Below are 17,691 nucleotides of genomic sequence, written 5' to 3' on the forward strand. Positions count from 1 at the left end.
GTTTTGGAATGCCTGTTTTATGCCAGGCACGGTTCTAGGCACTGGGGAACAGGAAATAAAGTCCCTGACATTGTGGAGTTAACATTCCAACGGTAGAGGCTCATGATAAATAAAACATAAATATATCCTCCAATGTCTGGTGGTGATCGTTCTCATGAGGGAGAATAAAGCAATGCCAGGGGCTAGAATAGCTCTGTCCAACAGAAATGTAATGAAAGTCACATCAAATTTCCTAGTAGCCCCATTTAAAAGAGTAAAGAAAAATGGGTGAAATTCATTTCAATGGTATATTTTATTTAAAGTAATGCAACATACCCATCACATTGTCATTTTAGCAGGTAGTAAATATAAAATTTGTTAATGAGATATTTTACATTCTTTTCTCTCAAACTAAGTCTTTGAATCCACTGTGTATGTGACATGGCCATCACGCCTCAATTTGGACCGACCACATTTCAAGTGCCCGACGGGCACGAGCGGTTAGTGGCTGCTACACTGAATGGCACAGAGCTTAGTAGGAAAAGGACAATGGCGCTATTTTAGACAAGGAGAAGAAACTGCCTCTTCCCTTAGGAGGTGACATTCTGATGCAGAGCTGCATGGAATGAAGGGGCAAACCATTTGGTTATCGGCAGAAGAGAAAATACCGAGAACAAAGGCTGTGCGTTAGGGAACAAACTTGGCATGACTGCCAAACCCCAAGGAAGCATGTGGCTTAGCTGGCATGTCCCTGTTGCCCTTTGTCTTCCCATCTTCCTCCTTGGAATGCACGTGGGGTGCCTGGAGGGGCAGCAGCTGTTTTTCCACCCTGAGGACAAGCACGGGCTCTGAAGTTAGACTCCCAGGTCAAATCCCAAGCTGGGTCAATGCTTCCCCAGCTATCTATCTGTGGCCAAGGACCAGGGATCCACCCCTAGCCCCCACCCCTGATCTGCTGCAGACCAATACTCTTGTAAAATAAAATCGAATTTGTTAAAAATGAGATGAAGTAAAAAGAAATGAGCATAACGATATACGAGAATATTCAACCAATATAACATTGTTCTGTCGAGTTACTGCAAAACACGGGTACGCTATTTCTGTGCTTCTTTTGTTAGCAGACCGCTGACAAGCAGGAAGGTCCGAGGACAACACAGTGAGCAGTGGTGAGGTCTAGTACCATAGGTAAGTTTTTCCACCCACCTAAGCCTATCCTCTCATCTGAAAAATGGACTTCTCGTGATAGTATCTCTTTCACAGGCTATTAGTTTGGTATGCTTAAATAAAACAGCTCCTGTGAAAGCTAGCCCAGGAGGTCAGCTTATGTGAGCTATTGCTCTTATCACACATTTTGCTCCCCAACGGGCTGTCAGCTCCCTAAGGACAAAGATGACTATGTCTGACTGTACAAATCCAGTACCCTGTGATGTCTGCAGGGGAGAGATTCAACAAATTACTGTTGAATTCTTGAAAACCGCTTTGAAATCCTCCGGTGAAAGGCATTTGGAAATCACAATCCCCAAAGTTGTCAGTCAGTCAGTCTGTCAGCCTGTCATCCGTTCAGTTCCAACGTAGCGTGATGAAATGGAGAGCAGCCCCGGACAGACCTACGTCTGAATCTAGTTCCTTCCACTCACCAGTTTGGGCAAGTCACTTTACCTCTCTGAACTTCAGTTTTCGCACCGAAACGTGGATATCACCACACTCACCCTATTAGATTGTTGTGGAGATTAAATATGCAAAACACCAGGGCTCCGCTCCTGGAATCTGTTGTTCCTGCTCTGCAGACAGTTCAGAGAGTTAGTGCAGATGGCTGTGTTGGGCGCTGACCGGGGTGGAGGCCTGGCATTTCTGGCTTGGTGAGCATTCCTGAACCTTTTATTGGCAGCATCAAAGATGCCGGCAGCTGGTAGCAAACTGGCACCAGTGTCTGGCAGAGACATAAAAATGGGACCTCACCCCGTAAGGCTCTGTTCTAACCCTACCCTGCCTGGAGGCTAGTTCCAAACACTCCCTGGGCCTGTGGGCTGTCGGTGGTAAGAGGTATCTGCTTTGAAGTTGGCAATTGCACCCAAAGTCTTCCCTGCTTTAAAAAAAAAAAAAAAAACTACCACCAACAATAAACCTCTCTGTGTGGCCTGCCACACAGGATAAAAGTCTTGTAGTACTCATCACTTCTTTAGGGCTAAAGGTATAGAAACCTTTTAAAGTGCAAAGTCTGGAATAGACACTTCTCTAAAGAAGACACCAGATGGCCAACATGAAAAGATGCTCAACGTTGTTCCTCATCAGGGAAATACAAATCAAAACCACACTCAGATACCGCCTCACGCCGGTCAGAGTAGCTAAAATGAACAAATCAGGGGACTATAGATGCTGGAGAGGATGTGGAGAAACGGGAATCCTCTTGCACTGTTGGTGGGAATGCAAACTGGTGCAGCCACTCTGGAAAACAGTGTGGAGGTTCCTCAGAAAATTAAAAATAGACCTACCCTAGGACCCAGCAGTAGCACTGCTAGGAATTGACCCAAGGGATACAGGAGTACTGATGCATAGGGGCACTTGTACCCCAATGTTTATAGCAGCACTCTCAACAATAGCCAAATTATGGAAAGAGACTAAATGTCCATCAACTGATGAATGGATAAAGAAATTGTGGTTTATATACACAATGGAGTACTACAGGGCAATGAGAAAGAATGAAATCTGGCCATTTGTAGCAATGTGGATGGAACTGGAGAGTGTTATGCTAAGTGAAATGAGTCATGCAGAGAAAGACAGATACTATATGTTTTCACTCTGATCCTGAGAAACTTAACAGAAGACCGTGGGGAAGGGGAAGAAAAAAAAAAAGAGGTTAGAGAGGGAGGGAGCCAAAACATAAGAGACTCTTAAAAACTGAGAACAGACTGAGGGTTGATGGGGGGGGGGGGGGGTGGGAGGGAGAGGAGGGTGGGTGATGGGCATTGAGGAGGGCACCTGTTGGGATGAGCACTGGGTGTTGTATGGAAACCAATTTGACAATAAATTTCATATTTAAAAAAAAAATAAATAAAGTGCAAAGTCTGAGGGAGATCCTAAGATAGTTGGGCCATTAACCCCTTAACTCCCTACAGTTCATGTGCCAGACTGTATCCCATTTTACCCTCACAACACTCCTGTTAAGAAATTCTTTTTAATTTACTAAGTTTAAAAATTGTGGTAAAATACGTAACATTAAATCTACCCACTTGACCATTTTTAAGTACACAGTTCAGTAGCGTTAAGTACATCCACATTGTTGTGAATGTCCCGAACCCACTTCCTGTTGCAGAATTGAAACTCTGTATCCGCCTAGCAATAACTCGTTTGGTCTTCCCCCACCCCAGCCCCTGGCAAATACCCTCCTACTTTCTGTCGCTGCAAATTTGACTACTCTAGGCACATAATATGAGTGGGATCATGTCGTCTTTGTCCTTTTGTGACTGCCTTATTTCACTTTGCATACTATCCTCAAGTTTCATCCATGTTGCAGCATGTGTCCTTCCTTTTCAAGGCTGTATAATATTCTGGTGTATGTATATATCATATGCTGTTGATCTGTTCATCTTTGATGGACACTTGGGTTACTTCCACCTGTGGTGTTATAAACAATGCTGCTACGAACATATAGGTGTACTGATACCTTTTTTGAAACTCTGCTTTCAGCTTTTTTGGGTATATACCCGGATGTGGAATTGCTGGTTCGTATGGTATTTCTATTTTAGTTTTTTGGCACAATCACCAAACTCTTTTCCACAGTTGGCTGTGCCACTTTACATTCCCACTGACACTGCACAAGGGTTCCAACTTCTTCACATCCTTGCCAACACTTGTTATTTTGTTTCTCTTTTCTTTTTTAAAAGGAGTAGCCATCCTAATTGGCGGTGAAGTGCTATCTTACTGTAGTTTTGATTTACTGGTTTGTTTCTTTTAAATCACCATTTTGCAGAAGAGCAAGCTGAGGCTTAAAATAGGAAGTAACTTGCCCAAGGTGATCCAGCTCATCCGTAGAGAGACCAGCCTGCACCATATTCTCTTCTTGGGGCAGTTCTGGAGCTCAGCAGCTGAAGCCCACAGACCTGGAATGTGGCCCCTGCTGCACCCAAGCACCCATCTGTCCAGCCAGCCTGTCCCTTCCCTATCCCCACCCTCCAAATATCTGTCAAGTATCTGTCAGCATGGTGGAAGGGGTGAGCGTGAGGACTCTGGAGCCTGACTGTTTGGTCTGAGGCGTGGCTCTGCAGCTCACTAGCTGTAGAATTGCAGCAAGTCATGAACCCTGCTGTGCCTCCTATTCCATATGCACAAAAGGTGCGCGATCAGAGCGCCACTTCTCAGGGTGGCTGCAGGGTAATTCCAGGGAAGGCTGCCTGCCACAGCACACGCAGAGAAGGCAGCGCCAGCCTGGAGTTTCAACCAGGACACAGCATCGGGGTCCCTGTCCTCCTGTAGGTCACTGTGCAGTGTGGGGCACAGCCATTAACTAAATATTTACACCAACCAGTGTCAGGGGAGGTGTGATAAGTGAGTGCCCGGAAGGAGAAGGGCCAATGAGAACCAGTCTTTCTTACAGTCTCTTCCCCCCAGTTCTACTCCTGCCAGGCTGCCATTTATATAACAGGTAAAATAGAAACTCAACTCTGGGGAATACGCCACAGAGCTAAAGGGAAAAGGTTAAAAGACTGAGTCTGGCATTTAAAATTCTTGGCTCATCTGGGTACCCCAAACTAATAATCTCCTTTAACTCTTAGAGTGGAATCAACAGTCTTTTTCTTTTAGGAAAAGAAACCTGTGAACAGGTTTTAGGGTTTTTTTTTTTTTATTTAAAAAAAAGTTCTCAAGTGACGCCTTTTAGGAGTAGAAGGACAACATGGAGGGAAAATTTGAGAGCTGAGAGAGGTTGTCATCTGATAGACACATTAGCTCTGTGAGGACAGAACTGTGTCTGTGGTTCATCACTGTATACCCAGGGTGTGCAACACCCATTTTCCCTGGCCTGCAGGAGATAAGTCAGTATTTGTCGATGAAAGAGTTCAATCCAACCAATTTTTCAAGCAGCTATTATGTAGCAGGCGCTACCATTATTGATTAGTGTTAATTAAAACATGTGCTTTTGGCGTCCAGCATGAACAATCTAAGCCTTACAACTTGGAGGTAGGAAGTATTATCCTCATGTGAGCAAAGGAAGAACCAGAGTCTCAAGGGTATTGAGTGTTTTGCCTCGATTCTCATATCAGTAAATGGCAGTTAGGATTTGAACCTTCATCCATCTCTTGCCACGGCTGAACTCACTTGACCTCTATGCTCTGCTTGCCTCCCTGTGCATCATTAACCCCTATTCGTGTAGATCACCCTGCCTTGAGAAAAAAGAAATGAGAGTTGATCCTTTTCCTCAGTTGTTCAGAGGAGTGCACGTTTTGCTCCACCCACAAAGAATCACAAAATCCTAGGGCAAGGAGAAAACGTGGAAGGTTCTTCTCTCAGTGCTGAAGGCTTGGGTGGAATTTGCAGAGGCCCCTCCCAGGAGCTATAAGTAGCTCTTTGGTGAGTACAAAGGGCGGAGTCCGCCCTGACTGGCCTGCCTGCGGTCATTGCTGGCCTTGCTAATTAGATCTCCTTTCATCTACTGAGCTCCAAGAGCTTTTACCCACATTAACCTGTTAATCTTAGCCCCATCCTTCTGATGCAGATGACAAGCATAATTAGGTCTAGTCAGGAGACAAAACAGAGCCAAGAGACAGCGGCAGAGCCAGAAGAAAACACAGGGTAGCTTACTCCTCCTGCATTCACTGTCTCCCCTGCTGACAGAAGTGATTTCAGTTGGCCTTGAACTGGCTTCTGCCTGCTTTTCTGTATCCCAGTTTTGAAAATAAAGCGTGGTCCGTTTGAATCTTAATGCACAAGTGTGGATGTGCAAAAAATATCACATTTCTTCTTACCTTTAAGTTCAGCTCAGTCTACGTTGGGTCCGTCTCTCTGGGCTAATGGGAGATTTGTCTCAACTTTTATTGGTACTAAAGGCACCCACATCCTACAGAAGCGGTATCAGTTCTAGGGTCCATAGTACAGAAAAACTTCTTAGCAGTCCCTGCCTGCAGTCTTGGATCCACACTGGCAGGTGCCAAGATGTCCATGATCTATGCCTTGAGGTGCCAGTGCTCTGTTGCACAGTATCCCGGGTCAGTAACATTGGCCAAATGTTGCCTGGCTGGGCAATGATCATTCCCTGTGGTTCTGTAAGGAAATGAGGTTTGGGTCCCGCTTGGTGGCACCGTCATATTTCTATCACCTCTTCACCTCAGAGATTCCACCTCTACCGCTTAAGGCCCTCCCATCTCTCCTTCCCTTCTAGGATGTACTGTGTAAATCTCAATGAATTTGGCTCTTGCAAAAGCCAGGAAAGAGAACTGTCTCCCAGTGGCTTTGGCTCAGCGGATGCCCCTGAAGCTGGAGTTGCATGTCGTCGTGGGGAGGGGAGGCCAGAGACCTAGATTTCTCATTCTCTTCTATTTTACAGCAGAGAAAACAAAACATAGCTAATATGCCTTTTAAACTTTCCCACCATCGAAACAACGTACCAGACAGTTTGATTGTTAGGGCTGCCATAACAAAATACCACAGATGAGGGGTCCTAAACAACAGAAATTCATTTTCTCACAGCTCTGCAGGCTAGAAGTCCAAGATCAAGGTGCTCAGCAGGTTTGGCTTTTTCTGAAGCCCGCCTTCTTCATTTGCGCATGGCTGCCTTCTCACGTGTGTCTTCACGTGGTCTTTTCTGTGTATGCACATCCCTGATATCTCTTTCTGTGTCCAAATTTCGTTTTCTTGTAAGGACATCCATCATATTGGATTGGGACCCACCCTGATGGCCACATTTTAGCTTAATCACCTCTTGAAAGACCTTCTCTCCAAGTACAGACACATTCTGAGGTACTGGAGGTTGGGACCTCAACATATGAATTCTGGGGGGACATAAATCAGCTCATAACACAAGGGTTAAGTGTGTTTAAAAAAACTTCCCAGTCTACCCTTTTGTCCTCTGTAAGTAGCAATCCCTTCCTGTCTGGATTTGGAATCTACAGACCTGGGTTCAAAGCCCTGCTTCAACATTTCTTAGCTGTGTGGCTTTAGGCAAGTTATTAATATACCTAGGCTTCAGTGGCCCCAGCTATAAAATGGAAATAGCAATTGTATAAACCTCGGAAAGCATTTCAGGGATTAAATGAGATAGTAAAATACTCAGCATAGTGATCCAAACACAGAAAGTGCTCCATAATAAAAGCTATCCCCCATACACCCTTCTCCGATTCAGTCTTCCTCTGCCTGAAGTCTTAACACCAAAGCTACTTTCTCCAGGAAGTCCTCCCTGATGTTCCAAGCCTGGGTTTAATAACCTCTTTCATATTTCCCCAATGCTAACATTTACCACACTGGGCTGTAAAGGTCAGTTGAAGTGTCTGTGTTCCTCAGTGCAGGGAATCCTGAAGCAAGTCCGCAGTCTCCTCTGTCTTCCTCACAGTTGACTGTTAGAGGTTGGCATGTCAGTTATTAACAGCTGTGAGGTGCTGAGAAAATCTTACAGAAAAGAAGGAAGGGAGGGCTGGGTGGATGTGGGGGAGTGAGGCTACCTTAGAGTGGTAAGGTCACTCACCTCAGTACCCTTGACCTTTCAGCCACATAATTCTTTTGTACGGGGGCCGCCACGTACATTGTAAGAGGTTAGCAGTATCCCAGGCCTCTGTTCACAAGATGCCAGCAGTACCAGTCACTCAGCTGTGATAACCAAAAGTGTCTCCAGCCACTGCCTATTGTCTCCTTGGAGGGACTGGGGGAGGAGAGGGGAGATGAAAACATAGCCCCATTTGAGAACCACTGCCTTAGATCAGTGGTTCTTAGACTTCAGCATACCTCAGAATCTCCTGCACTGGCATTTCAGAAACACAGATTGCTGGCCCTCTGCTGGGGTCTGAATGTATCCCCATAAAGCATATGTGTTGGAATCTAACCCCCAGTGTGCTGGTATTAAGAGGTAGAGACTTTGGGAAGTAATTAGGTCATGAGACCAGAGTCTTCATAAATGGAATTTGTGCTCTTATAAAAATGAGACCCCACAGAGCTCCCAAGCCCTTTTCACCATGTAAGGATAAACACGAAGTCTGCAACCCAGAAGAGGCCCCTCCCCCAACTGTGCTGCCACCCTGATTTCTGACTTCCAGCCTCCAGAATTGTGAGAAACACTTTTCTATTGTTAATAAGCTACTCAGACTATGGGTATTTTGTTACAGCAGCCAGAATTCACATCCCCAGAATTCCTGATTCAGTATGACTGGGGCAGAGTCTGAGAATTTGCATTTCTAGCAAAGTCCTTCTGGTGCTACTGGTCTGGGCCACTTGGAACCCACTGCCTTAGAGGTGCCATAGCACTGGTCTCGGGAACATAAGAGACATGTGCTGAATACTTTTGGCCTGTGACTAAGTCTGGCAAGGTAAAGAGAATTCCCCTGACTTGGGTTCTCAAGGCACACATTTAAAAAAAAAATGTTTATTTATTTTGAGAGAGAGAGCAAGCTCATGGGAACAGGGGAGGGGCAGAGAGAGAGGAGGAGAGAAAATCCCAAGCAGGCTCCATACTGTCAGTGCAGAGACCAACGCAGGCCTTGTTCTCACGAACCGCAAGACCATGCCCTGAGCTGAAATCAGGAGCTGGACGCCTAACCGAATGAGCCACCCAAGGACCCCACGAGGAACACATTTACTCAAGAATTTCCTCAGGCTGCAGACAGCAGGGAGACTGCAGAGACAGAGAGAAGGAGGGAGAAAAAGAGAGGCCTCAAGTCAGGTCAGCCTGTGTGTCAGAAGACGTGGTGGGGAGGGGCCACTGCCTCCACGGTCTTACTCAGAATCCAGCATTCACCAATATTAGTTCAAGACAGATTTACTGAGAGCCAGCGAGGTGCCAGGCACTCTTGTGGGTGTGGGGATGCATGAAGGACCTAATAGAAAAAAAATCCTTGCCCTCATGGAGCTTATATTCTGTGATGGCTCAGGAAAGGATGATACTGAAAAATTGGGCAACGTGATAGAAAGCAATAGGTTCTGTTGTAAAAATCAATCAGGTACGTGGGGCCAGTGGTGGGAAGGGGGAAGGTGGCTAGCAGTAGTGTACTGGTAAATGTTGCCTAACTGGCTTTCTGGGGGCAGAAATGTCCCGATTCTGTAGTAGTGGCCAATTTCAGTGGTGCCATGGAAGATTGTAAACTATGAATGTGAGGTCATTAAATAAGAAATTAGGAGGAAGTACACATAGTAGCACAACATTACATAGTATTTCTACCTTATGGGCACCATACACATAAATAACTGAGTATATATACTGGTAAAATGTAAAATAATTAAGAAGGGATAGCTTTGGGTATCTTGAACCTTGATGTCTAATACAGTTAATTCAATTGTAAGTTTATGTAATTTGACTCACATTAATGATTGTATATACTAACTGGCTTGCAGATTTCCTGAAAATTTCACCGTCTACTCTCGCGAGCTGGCGGTAGCTGGCTTCAGCTTACCGCTGGTAGTTAGGGAAGGTCTTGTTGAGACAGCGACATTCGAACGGAAACCTGCAAGAGGTGAAAGAGTAAGGCATGTGGATATCTGGGAACGAGCACTCTGTGTCCTTCCTGGGCAAAGTGGCGTGTTGGGCCTGGTGTGTCCACATGGCCAGGCCCTTGCACAGGTTGACCCCTGGGCCAGGGAGCGTCTGTCCTCACTGCTGTGCCTAGTGATAGTCTTTAGGGCCTGAGCTCACAGATGGCCTCTTGGGCAAATTTCCTTATTTCTCCCAGGCTTCCTTAGATCCTTTCTGGAAACACAGGTGGTTATGAAGGTAGTAAATAAATGACCATAAGCAGACAGATTATTTCCCTCCATGATCCCTTGGTACTTTAAACCATGTCGTTTTAGCCCATTTGGTATTATTCTATCTTTGTCTTTCTCCCTGTGGAGCCCCTTTTTTTCAGGTGTATGAAAATACCAGGCTCATAGTTGATGTGTCTAAGTGCTTAGCTACTGAATGGATGAACCCTGATCTTAATATGGGGTAGTTTACACAAACGTGGGTTTTAGTGAGTGCTCTTCTGTTGGGTGAATCCACAGGCAGGGTTCCTTCAGCTGTGGTGACATTGTTAGCATGACCGCCCCTCTCTGTACCGATGAGGCTCGGGAGAGCCTGGTAGAGCCAGCCACAGCCTCAATCATGCACAGCAACAGCCACCCACTGTCAGGCCACGGGCTCAGTTCTTTACTTGGGCCACGTTACTTAATCCACAGAGCAACCTACAGGTGGGTGTTCTTACCCCCATTTTACTTATGAGGAAAATGAGGCTTGGAGAGGCTTAGGTAAGTCACCCAAGGTCACTGGGTAGAAGGTGGCAAAGCTTTCCCTTTGCTGCACAGATTGAGTAAGAACTGGTTCCAGGCAGTAAGGAGGTCAGCCATGTAAAATATTAACTGTAATAATGTCGGGCAGCAGGGCTAAGTGCTAAGTGTTCATTAGAACCACCAGCCATGCTGAGAGCACAGGGGAAGAAACCTGTGATTCCACGCGGGGCAGGTGGACAGGCAGCACCTAGATGACATAGAAGCTTTGACCCTGAGCTCAGACTTCTGGTAGGAAAGGTGTGGGGGCTCTAAGCCCTTCTGACAGGCACAAAGGTGTTCGTGGAAATTCAGGAGAGAGGTTTTTCATGAAACTGGTTCAGGATCAAGCACCTTGGGCCAGTGCCATGTATTCATTTATTTATTTACCGAAACAAGCTGGAATAATATTTTTTAAATATTAACTTTTTTTTCCCCTTTCCTGGTATATTTCCCCTTGGAGGCAAAAGACTGGTCTGGGGAAGGGTTGGGGGAGGCACTGTGAAGAAGGCATAAAGAGCCCACAGGCCTCTTCCTGGCATTGCTTCCCAAAACTTGAGTCTTTAAGGGAATGGAGAGGCTTGGGGTATACCCAAAATGTCTGGGGAATATTGAAGATAAAAGATCCCTCCAATCTAGTTGGGTTTGGGGAGGCAGAGGGGCATGTTAATAAGAGTCGAGGTAGGATGGTCTCAGAATGAGGGGCTGGCATGGGGAGGGGAAAGCTTTGGGCAGGTCCTCTGAAAGGAGGTACTCTACCTCCTTCACTGTCAGAGCCCTGGAGGAAACAAGGAGACCCCATGAGGCAGTGGCTGCAGACATGAAGCCTCAGACAGACTCTATTCCAGGCTAGTATGGAGGCAACAGAAGGGACCCATGTTCTGGTGCAGCATGCAGGTGGTGGAGAGCCCCACAGACCTCGGGCAGCGTTCAAATGGGAACAAGGCCTGTGGCGACTGCTGCCTGAGGACCAACCAGGACACTGGGACAGTAGACCAGTGAAATAGGAACCAGTTCCCATGCTTCTACTTCAAGGCCTGGCATGATGCAATTCACTGCAATTTAGCCACAATCCCAGGAAAATGGAGAGGGAAACTCCAAATTGGCAGAGTTTTGGTTTCTGTCGCCCTGCAAGGACAGTAGCTCGAAATTAAAACGAAGTTGAGTTATAGAGTCATAATCTGCAGAAAATATTTATTGAGCCTCCAAGATTCCAGGCACCAGGGGTGGGGGAGGAAAGAAATGAGTAAAATAAGGATCTGTCAGTGGTCCCTTTGTCTACATTCCTGAAATAGAAGTGATGCCAGGGCCTGACTTCCATACATAGTCCTCTAGTGCCTGCAGTGGTAACCACTGATGCTTATTAAGCCGTTACTTTGTCCAAAACTTGCACAAAGGGTGCTCTTTGTCCCATTTAAAACAGGTTACTGGGGCTAAGGGATATTAAGCAGTCCTTGCAAGACCACACAGCTAGTAATTTTCGTAAAACCACACAGCCAGTAAAGTGGCCAAGTTGGGATTCAAACCTAGCTGGATGTGATAGGTTGAATTGCGCCCCCCTGAAAAGATGTTGGGGTCCTAACTTCCAGTACCTGTGAATGTGACCTTATTTGGGGAGAGGGCCTTTAAAGAGGTAACTAATCTTAGGTGAGGTTATTAGGGTGGGCCAGATCCAATATGACTATGTCCTTATAAAAGAGGGACAGTTAGGCAGAGACAAATGCACAGACACAGAGGAACTGCCATCTAAAAATGGAGGCAGAGAACGAGGTGATGCATCTACGAACCAAGGAACACCAAAGATCGCCAGCAAACCACCAGGAGCTAAGAGAGAGAGATGCAGCTAATTCTTCCTCGTAGGCCTGAGAAGGAACTAATTTTGCCAACACTCTGATCTTGGACTCCTAGCCTCCACAACTGTGAGACAATAGATTTCTGATATTTAAAGTTTTTTTTTTTTTTTAACGTTTTTATTTTATTTTTGAGACAGAGAGAGACAGAGCATGAACGGGGGAGGGTCAGAGAGAGGGAGACACAGAATCCGAAACAGGCTCCAGGCTCTGAGCTGTCAGCACAGAGCCCGACGCGGGGCTTGAACTCACGAACTGAGAGATCATGACCTGAGCCGAAGTCGGCCGCTTAACCGACTGAGCCACCCAGGCGCCCCTAGATTTCTAATATTTAAACCACTAAGTTTGGGGTAGTTTGTTACAGACACTAATGCAGTGGATGACTCAAGAGCCTGAGACCAAGTTATATAGCCATTTTGCTAAACCCTAAGCCACTGTTACAGCTGGAGTCCACAGAGCAGGATCTCTCTTTTCTCTCTGCTCTGTCAATGCCTCTTCATCTCCTTCCATCTCCTTAGCACTATTTTCTACATACTTTTTAACTGAAGTCATCCCTACTTTTCTTATTGAAGACCTGACTTGAGTACCCTATAATTCTATATTTCTATGTCACTAGGAATTCCAGAAACATGCCTTGGCCTCTCAGACTTCCAGAGGGTGGAAGTCTGACATGCCCTCCACTGGAGGGCCAGTGACCACCTGGAAATCTTAATTACCCTTCAAGAGTGAGTTCTTCCAGTTCACTTTCATGACACCCTCCCTCAGCCAGATTTACTGTCTCCCTCCCTCTAACACCAACAGCATGAGAACATTTCCACATGGAATCATCTTTGGTAATGGGCATGGCTGTCTTCTTAAGTACCTTGAATGCTTCTGGAAGGCCCAGGAGTAGCAGGTGTTTTAAGCCTTCCTACATTTCAAGACACCTGAATTTCTAGACTTCAACTGGAGTTCCTCATCCCTTCTTTCTTTTCTGGTTTCTCAAATTCACCTTCCCAGGAAAGAGAAACACCTTCAAATGACTCTGTACTTGGCATGTATCTGTCCTATTAACAGATTTTCAATCCAGGCAAGGAAAGTTTATTCCACTTCCTTCCTATCCCCTTCCTGTATTTTAACAAGGTTTTGTCATCTCCTTGAGCTAGCCTCAGCAGAGATGGTTTGGCTGGGTGAGCATTTTATTTTGGCATTTGAGGATGGTGTTGGTTGGAGCCTTCTGTCTGTATACTGTAAAGAACACAAACAGAACAAAAACGTTCAGTTTGAGGCCATGGATCCTGTCCAGTTCCAGATTAAGGCAGAGGCCCTTCTCGTCCAGGATCGAGTGCTGGCTGGCCTCCAAGAGCAGAGAAGTGGGGAGCAAGGCCGACAGTGGCTGCTGCTGCCCAGTGGGCCACCTGCCCTTGACAGCCACAGGAGTTTGGAGAAACTGCTAGCCTGGCCCTTTGCAGGGGATGTGCTGAGAACTCTCTTCTCCTTTTTGGGAAAAACAAACCAATCTCCTGTGAGGAAACCTCAATCTGTGGATAGATTTTCCTTGAGAAGAATCCGTTCTGACTTATGTGTCTCCGTGGTGGCTTTCTGCCTCAGGCTTTGAAAATTAAGGCCACTTAACGGGTTGCTTCTCTGAAGAGTCTCACAGCTCCGAAGTTTACAAGAGTTGACCCAAGAAGCCTGTGCTTGCCTAACCGAGGGGAAAGGTGGTAAATACTCCTTTTTTTAATATTTATTTTTAACTGAATTATAATTGACATATAATATTGTATGAGTTCCACATATGCCACATAGGGATTTGATATTTTTATCTATTACAAAATGATCACCTCAATAGGTCTAGTTATTGTCTGTCACCATAAATATTATTAACTATATCCCTTGTGCTGCACTAAATGTTCCTTTCTTATCTACCAACACATCCCAGCAGGTCTACAGGCACAATTTATAATCTAGCAAATATTTAAGGAACTTGTATAGTATGTTTAAAGCTTGGGGCTAGCTTTGAGGTAGGGAGACTTATTTCTTCCCTGCTTTTTAAATCCTCTACCAGACAGGTAATACTCTAAGCTGAAATAGTCTATATTACAACAAGACCCTAGAGCACAGTGACTTTTGCAAGATACAGCTTCATGTACTAGTAGAGAGGTAGATGGCTGATAGGGTGGCCCTGCCACATTCATTGTATTTATTCCTTCTTAGAATCCCACCCAAACCTCTGTATTCCAGTCAAGGGGAAGAGAGAAAACAAAGTGATCACCTCATGTTCCACTCACCTCCCACTCGCCAAAAATTGGTAACGTGGCCACCTCTAGTTGTAAGGGATATTGAGAAATGTAGTCTCCAGTGGCACACCTATGTATTTAGCTAAAAATTACAAATTCCTTTATTAAAGAAAAATATTGATGGACACGTACCAGTCTCTGCCAACCTTTCTTTCATTTATTTACCCAATCAACAATTATTTATTGAGTGCCAGCATATTATTTGGCATTGTTTTTATACAGTTGCTTATGATTCACTGGTGTGTACATAAACCTATGCTCAGCTGGAAAGTCATACTGTGCTGTGTTCCCTAGTAAGGAGTTCAAACACTATGGATCTTCAGGGAAGGAAAGACTCATCCTGACTAGAGAAATTCATCTATTTTTTCAGTATACTTATTGAGCACTGTGGTAGGAAGCTTGTAAGATGGTCCCTGTGATTTCTACCTCCTGGTATTCACGTCCTCGTGCAATCCCCTCCCATTGTATATGGACTGAACCTAGTGGCTTGCTTCTAAAAGACAAAAATATACCAAAAGTGATGGAATGTCAGTTCTGAGTTTAGGGCACAAGAAGACTTTGACTTCTCCATCTTGCTTGAATGTTCCCGCTCTCTGTCTCTGTCTGTTTCTGTCTCTGTCTCTCTCCCTCTGAGCCCTTATTCTGGGAGAATCCAGCTGCCATGTTTTGAGTAACTCTAAGGAGAATCTCATGTGGCAAGGGAATAATATCCTTAGTCAACGGCCAACAAGGCCCTAAAGCTTGCCGACAGCCATGTGATTGAGCTTGGAAGTCAACTTTCTGAGGCCTGCCAACAGCCTCATGAGTGAACTTGGAAGCAGATTCTCCTGCAGTTGACCCTTGAGATGACTGAGCCTGACTGACAGCTTCACTGCTGTCCTGTGAGAGACCCTGAGTTACAGTCATCCAACTAAGTGGCACCTGCACCTGATTTCCTGACCACAGAAACTGTGAGATAGTAAATATTGTTTTCAGCTGATAAATTTTGAGGTCATTTGTTATGCAGCAATAGATAGCCAATAAAAGTACCTACTATTTTCAGGTACTGTGCTAGGCCATAAGAATGTGAAAAATGAGGGATGCCTGGTCACTGTGTTTGGGGAGAGGAGACAGGTGTACGTGCAAATATGGTACTAACAACACACGGTGGTAAGGGCAATGATGGAGATGTGCTCAGCGTGAGATAGGAGAGAAGAAGGGCTCCTTATCCAGGACAGAAAAGGGGAGGGGAAGGTCATCCTGGGGAAGGCCATACTTGGGGAGGGGCCATTCTATGGAGAGGGGACATGGGCAATGCCTGGAGGGGAAATGGTGTGGTGTCTTCACAGGAACCAAGCATGATAGTTTGTGTGCCAAGCAAGAGGTGAAGAAAGGCGAGGTTAGAGAAGTGACTAGAGACTAGCCCAGTCTTGTGCCAGTCATTTATTTTAAAGTAGTCAACATTATGAAATCCTGCTTTGCGTGAAATGATGTAAAAACAAAAGAGTTAATAAAAGAGCTAGCATGTTCTTCTCAACATTCCAACACCTGAATTTTAAGAAGCCAGCTTCAATTATCTAGAGAACACAGGCAAGTGTAATTTGCTTCATTGTTTTTGCTCATAAAATTGAGCAGAGAACTGTTGACATGTGTCCATGGAATAATTGTGGTTCTTATTGAAAAACTGGCTCAGGTGATGTTTGATGCTTTTACAAGTGGGAAATTGACCTTTCCAGCTGGAGGACTTTATGAATCTGTAGTCTGAACATCTGAGGAGAGATTTGGGAAGCAATGTATGCTTTTTGTGTGGTTGATTGTTTCCCTCCTTTTCCCTCTGTCCCTTTCTCCTTCTTTCATTCCTTCTTTTGTCCTTCCTTTCTCCCTCTCACTGCCTTCCTATCTCTTTCAATTCTTCAGAATGTTAAAGATTTCATAATATGTCTAAACTCTCAGTATCAGCTCTGCAAGGGATGAAAAGGAAACAAAAGCACTCCTCTTTCCCCTGCCTGGAGGATTAGCTCTAAAGATTCTTAACTGGTTCTTGGAAGGTTCTCTGGATCACAACTGAACATGAGTGAGTCCAATGATTCAGCAGATAACAAGTTTATTTGAACCAAGATGGTTATAAAACTAGACTTGTGGATAATGGTTGCTCTAGAATAGGAAGAAATAAAAACGATATATAAATTAACTTTAAAATTGAAATGTTTTATAATACCATTTCAGAATGATTTTCTGTATCTGGAATCCTTTACTTACATGAAATAGCGGTTAGGGGCATCCTTGCATCTGGATTGTAAGTGCCTTGAATCTAGAGTCCCCCTCGTGCCCACAGGGACAGGGGTTTTGAGTAGATACCTAGAAATAAAACATCACCTGATCTGTTGGGTTTGGCTGGAGGTTGCCTCCCTCCCTTCCAGACTGATTTCATCAGGCACCGTTCTCATATCATGAAGTTATTTCTTCCTCTAATCCCTGTAGATGAGTGCTTTGTGCCTCTGTTAACTACCTACAGGAATGATAGTATTATCCTCTGTTACTTACCTACAGGAATGAAGTATTATCAAAAAGGCAAAGGCATCAACCAATCAGAATGGACATGGTGCTGGGTCAGCACCCTGGAATCTCTCTTTTATGCCATCACCCTCTTCTGGGGGTTCCAGAAGAGGGACCTGGTGGCAAGAGGCTCTCGGGTTCTCAGGTTGCTTGAGGCTCAGACTCATACACACTAAATAATTGTTTCAATGTCTGTCTTTCCCACCAGACTGTGGGCACGTAGAAGGTATGGGCTCTGTCTCTCTCATCTTTGCCTCTCTACTATGTAAGACACCGTCGAGCCATAGTGGGTGCTTAGTAAATATTTGTTGGGCAAAATTGAAATACACCTTTTTATTCAGACATTCAGTAATTATTGAGGCACTGCCTTGACTTAGACACTGCACCATGCACTTTGGAAAATGTAAAGAGAAAAAAGAGTTGGCTTTTTACCTTTGACAAGTTTTCAGTCTAGTTACTAGACTCTGTTAGAAATTGTCTTACTCCTCTTATTCATCCCAGTGCCCAAGACAATGCTTGGCATATAACACGCACTCGGTAAACACTTGTTGATTAACTGTAACTTCACATGTCCAAGCCAAAGGAATTGCTTCAGACTGGTCACTCATCATCCA

At 45.0% G+C, this 17,691-nt stretch overlaps 1 long non-coding RNA gene across 3 annotated transcripts; it reads right to left on the reverse strand.

Annotated features, from left to right (window-relative positions):
• Positions 1 to 7,187: 7,187 nt before the first annotated feature.
• On the reverse strand, positions 7,188 to 17,157 carry LOC147578090 (uncharacterized). Of its 3 annotated transcripts, XR_015254192.1 has the most exons (5): positions 17,066 to 17,157; positions 16,781 to 16,879; positions 9,476 to 9,617; positions 7,652 to 7,825; positions 7,188 to 7,523 (listed from the first exon to the last, which is right to left on the reverse strand). It is a non-coding gene; the product is annotated as an uncharacterized LOC147578090 (long non-coding RNA). The 3 variants fall into 3 exon arrangements; XR_015254193.1 differs by lacking the exon at positions 16,781 to 16,879 and having other exon boundaries at positions 16,898 to 17,086; XR_015254191.1 differs by having other exon boundaries at positions 16,781 to 17,086.
• Positions 17,158 to 17,691: the final 534 nt, after the last annotated feature.

This window comes from Puma concolor, chromosome C1 (genome assembly GCF_028749965.1).
Source record: "Puma concolor isolate L17-30 chromosome C1, mPumCon1.1.hap2, whole genome shotgun sequence".
Classification (NCBI taxonomy): domain Eukaryota; kingdom Metazoa; phylum Chordata; class Mammalia; order Carnivora; family Felidae; genus Puma; species Puma concolor.